This window comes from Babylonia areolata, chromosome 9 (genome assembly GCF_041734735.1).
Source record: "Babylonia areolata isolate BAREFJ2019XMU chromosome 9, ASM4173473v1, whole genome shotgun sequence".
NCBI classification, from domain to species: Eukaryota; Metazoa; Mollusca; class Gastropoda; order Neogastropoda; family Buccinidae; genus Babylonia; species Babylonia areolata.
This window is the reverse complement of record NC_134884.1, coordinates 6,636,927-6,641,926: the sequence shown is the minus strand read 5'-3', so window position 1 is coordinate 6,641,926 and position 5,000 is coordinate 6,636,927. Positions and strand designations below refer to the sequence as shown.

At 43.5% G+C, this 5,000-nt stretch overlaps 1 protein-coding gene across 1 annotated transcript in view; it reads right to left on the bottom strand.

The window, feature by feature from the left end:
* LOC143286035 (uncharacterized) overlaps positions 1-3,752 on the bottom strand; it is a 31,863-nt gene extending 28,111 nt beyond the window's left edge. Inside the window, exon 1 of the mRNA XM_076593557.1 lies at positions 3,639-3,752. The gene's annotated coding sequence lies outside the window, so the exon portion shown is untranslated. The remainder of the gene's footprint in view (positions 1-3,638) is intronic.
* Between the last annotated feature and the right edge of the window lie 1,248 nt (positions 3,753-5,000).

The following is a 5,000-nucleotide window of genomic DNA, read 5'->3' as shown; positions in this document are numbered from 1 at the left end:
GAATCACGACTCAGCCGCCGATATTTTCTCCCCCTCCACTAGACCTTGAGTGGTGGTCTGGACGCTAGTCATTCGGATGAGACGATAAACCGAGGTCCCGTGTGCAGCATGCACTTAGCGCACGTAAAAGAACCCACGGCAACAAAAGAGTTGTTCCTGGCAAAATTCTGTAGAAAAATCCACTTCGACAGAAAAAAACAACAAAAAACAAATAAAACTGCACGCAGGAAAAAATCCAAAAAAATGGGTGGCGCTGTAGTATAGCGACGAGCTCTCCCTGGGGAGAGCAGCCCGAATTTCACACAGAAATCTGTTGTTATAAAAAGAAATACAAATACAAATATATATATATATATATAGAGAGAGAGAGAGAGAGAGAGAGAGAGAGAGAGAGAGAGAATAGAATATGTCTTTATTACCAAGTGTACCGGGGGTCACAAGGAATATTGGGGGGGGCGGGGGGGGGGGGGGGGATAGTACATAACAAGATACGAACATAAATCGAAAATCGTACACAGATACAGTAGAAATTAGGATATATACAAGTGTATTTCAATATAAAAACTTGTGCATACTCACACATGCACGCACTGCACACACACACACACACACACACACACACACGTTTGAACAGAAGCTGCATATTACATGTGGATGGGGCAAAATGATATAATTATATAATTATATATATATATATATATATATATGTTTCTACCTGCTGCTACTGTCTGAGCCGGCCCCCTTTAGTATGCACTAGTGTGTAGAAATACGTCACGCATGCAGAAGATCAAATGCGCAAACGTTCAAAATTTCGTATAATCCGCGTATGGTTGACGCAGTTTTTCCGGCATACCAAACCCCCATTCTTCGTTGGAATCAACTTCCTCAGCCTCTCCATCACCCATCTTCGCCGGCTGCAGTCTTTCAAATCTAGTCTGAAGACCCACCTTTTCCCCTCCTGAATAATTTTCAACAGCTCATCCCTTTCCAGTATGAAATAAATAACTATTAGTGAGTGAGTTAGTTTGAGAATTTCGTAATTACATTTTGTTGGTTGTGATTGTGTATTATTTATGATTGTGTGCTATGACGTCATGTGTGCGTGCGTGCGTGCGTGCGCGTGTGCTTGTGTGTTGTGGGTGTGTGGGCTGAATGTTTGGTATCTTATGTTCAATTTTTCCTTTCTGCTGTCAGTGTTCTATTGTAAACGCTTTGGGCTTATTTTCAAAATGTGGTGTAAATGCTCATAATAATGATAAGAAGAAGAAGAAGAAGAAGAAGAAGAATGAACATTTGTTGAGCGCTTTCCTCCCCAGTTAAAGAGAGCTCAAAGCGCTTTACAATAAACATCAAACACACACACACACACACACACACACACACACACACGCAATAACCCACGGCAAAAGAAACGAGAAGAAGAAAAATAATGATTTAGCGCACAATAATACGAAACAGATTCAGAAACTAATAATGATATGATAACACTAATACTACTAATAATAATCATGTAGGTGGGTTAGGGGAGGGAGAGGAGGGTGTGTGTGTGTGTGTGTGTGTGTAAAAATTACGGTCTGTATAATTATCGGACTCGAACACACACACTTCCCGGTCTTACTAGTCCTGACTGAGCGCATTGCAGCTTTGTCACCACTGAGCCACCACCCGGCTGCATTCCAGCCACTGAGATAACTACAAATAATTCATATATTATTTAATATAATTATTATCTGCTTTAATACAGGCAAGGAGATGGTTCCTCCAGCGCATGCAGCCCAACGCTGCCAGAAGTGCACAGCGTCCCCCTTTGTACTGAGAGAGCCACTGCTATCTGGGCTGTTTCATGGGTGTGCTGTATCTGTTTGCCAGCCGACACTTTCTAGACTTTTCTTTTTTGCGCTTCAGTGCCACTGGCGTGTGTGTGTGTGTGTGTGTGTGTGTGTGTGTGTGTGTGTGTGTGTGTGTGTGTGTGTGTGTGTGTGTGTGTGTGTGTGTGTGATATTAACTGACGTACGGAAATCTCACACGTGTTGTGTGTGACGTCTAACGGCATTGCGATGTAAAGAATTCTCCTAAAAAAAACAGAACGCTTTGGGAAGTAATAATAATGACGATGATAAAGATGATGATGATGAGAAGAAAAAGGAGGGGGAGGAGAAGAAGAAGAAGGAAGAGGAAGAGGAGGAGGAGGAGGAAGAGAAGGAGGTTAAGGAAGAGATGAAGGGGGAGAAGAAGAACAAGAAGAAGAGGAAGGAGGAGGAAGAGGAGGAGGTTAAGGAAGAGAAGGAGGAGGAGGACGAAGAAGAAGAAGGAGGAGGAGGAAAAGGAAGAGAAGAAGAAGGAGGCGGAGGAGGAAGAAGAAGGAGGAGGAGGAGGAGGAGGAGAAGAAGGAGGAGGAGGAGAAGAAGAAGAAGGAGGAGGAGGAGAAGAAGAAGGAGGAGGAGAAGGAGGAGGAGGAGAAGGAGGAGGAGGAGGAAAAGAAAGAGAAGAAGGAGAAGAAGAACAAGAAAAAGGAGGAGGAGGAGGAGGAAGAAGAGGAGGAGGAAAAGGAGAAGAAGAAGAAGAAGGGTGAAGAGAAGGAAAAGGAGGAGGAGGAGGAGGAGGAGGATCGGGGTGAACTGAGAAGATGAAAAAGAGGGAGGAGGAGGAGGAGGAAGAGGAGGAGGAGGAGGAGAAGAGAGAACATCGCCAACAAAGCTAATAATATCAATAAGACATACAACTCCTACCACTAATACTTCTGACTAGGCCGGCAATGCTACTAATGTCGTAATCATCATCATCATCATCATCATCAACAACAACAACAACAGCAACAGAAATAATAACATAACGATGATAATAAGAATCATCATCATCATCATAACAACCGTAATCATAACAACAACGATAACTATCACCGTCATCATCATCATCATCATCATAACAATCGTAATCATAACAACAACAACGATAACTGTCATCGTCGTCGTCATCATCATCATCATCATCATCATCGTCGTCGTCATCATCATCGTATCATCATCATCATCATAACAATCGTAATCATAACAACAACAACGATAACTATCATCGTCATCATCATCATCAACATCATCATCGTCGTCGTCATCATCATCATCATCACAACAACCGTAATCATAACAACAACAACGATAACTATCATCGTCGTCGTCATCATCATCATCATAACAACCGTAATCATAACAACAACAACGATAACTATCATGGTCGTCATCATCATCATCGTCGTCATCATCATCATAACAACCGTAATCATAACAACAACAACGATAACTATCATGGTCGTCATCATCATCATCATCATCATCATCATCGTCGTCGTCGTCGTCGTCGTCATCATCATCATAACAACCGTAATCATAACAACAACAACGATAACTATCCTCGTCGTCGTCATCATCATCATCATCATCATCATCATCATCATAACAACCGTGATCATAACAACAACATCAACGATAACTATCATCATCATCATCATCATCGTCATCATCATCATCATCATCATAACAACCGTGATCATAACAACAACATCAACGATAACTATCATCATCGTCATCATCGTCATCATCATCATCATCACGACAGCCTGAAGCACTCACCCACTCACTCACCAGCCACTCTCTCTCCGCTGGCACCACTGACAGACACAGTGACTGGGGCGCCCGGGGAAATTCCGCTTCTGGGAATGACGTCAGAAGCACGTGCGACTGATGCCAGACATGGGAATCAGCAACGATCACAGACACTGAACTGCACAGCGCCACTCACCTCCACTGTACTGACGGCAGTCTACACTGCACTTTTTGTCAGGCAGTACGTTTCACACATCTTGAGAAAGCGTGGTCATGAATGTTTTACTGATGTAACTTGTAATATTTTTCTCTCATGTAAAGCGCCCTGAGCTCGTAGTGAGAAAGGGCGCTGTATAAATGTACATTATTATTATTATTATTATTATTATTATCTTCATTTGTCATCTGAAGAGAGCGATGTGGAGGAAGGTGGCAGAATGGTTAAGACGCTCAGCTGCCAATACCGTTAGACAGTCCGCCGGTGAGGGTGTGGGTTCGAATCCCGCTCTCGCCTTTCTCTCCCCCAAGTTTGACTGGAAAATCAAACTGAGCGTCTAGTCTTTAGATCCCGCGGCACTTGACGCACTGAAAAAGAACCCATGGCAACGAGAGTGTTGTCCTCTGGCAAAATTATGTAAACAGAAATCCACTCTGATAGGAACACAAATATATAAGCATGCACTCAGGCCTGACTAAGCACGTTGGGTTATGCTGCTGTCAGGTATCTGCCTAGCAGATGTAGTGTGGCCGTGTATGGATTTGTCCGAACGCAGTGACGCGGCATCAGTCCTTGACGGAAACTGAAACTGAAACAGAGACGGAGACATTCTGATGTGAACAGTTTCAGTTTCTCAAGGAGGTGTCACTGCGTTCGAACAAATCCGTATACGGCGCTACACCACATCTACCAGGCAGATGCCTGACCAGCAGCATAACCCAACGCACTTAGTCAGGCCTCGAGTGCATGCATGTAGTTGTGTACCTATCAGAGTGGATTTCTTCGACATGATTTTGCCAGAGGACAAATGGCAACAGTTCGTCAGTAAGTTGCCGTGGGTTCTTTTTTCAGTGCGCCAATTGCGTGCTTGCTGCACTGACACAGGACCTCGGTTTATCGCCCGTCTCGCCTGGAACTGATGATTAGAAGCTCTGATTTACGTCAGTTCTGTTCCAGTCAGGGACAGGCCAGGAATGGAACAGAACATACACTCATGACACTGTATAATTGGCATCTCGATCAGAAATTAGTAATAATCATCATATAATGAATATTTGGACACCCTATCTCCGGAGAGCTCACAGCGTTTGCAAATACAGTTATGTATCCACGATACATTAATGCAGATACACCTCATGACATTCCGATTTGCCGATGACGCATCACAGAATAAACAGCTCTCT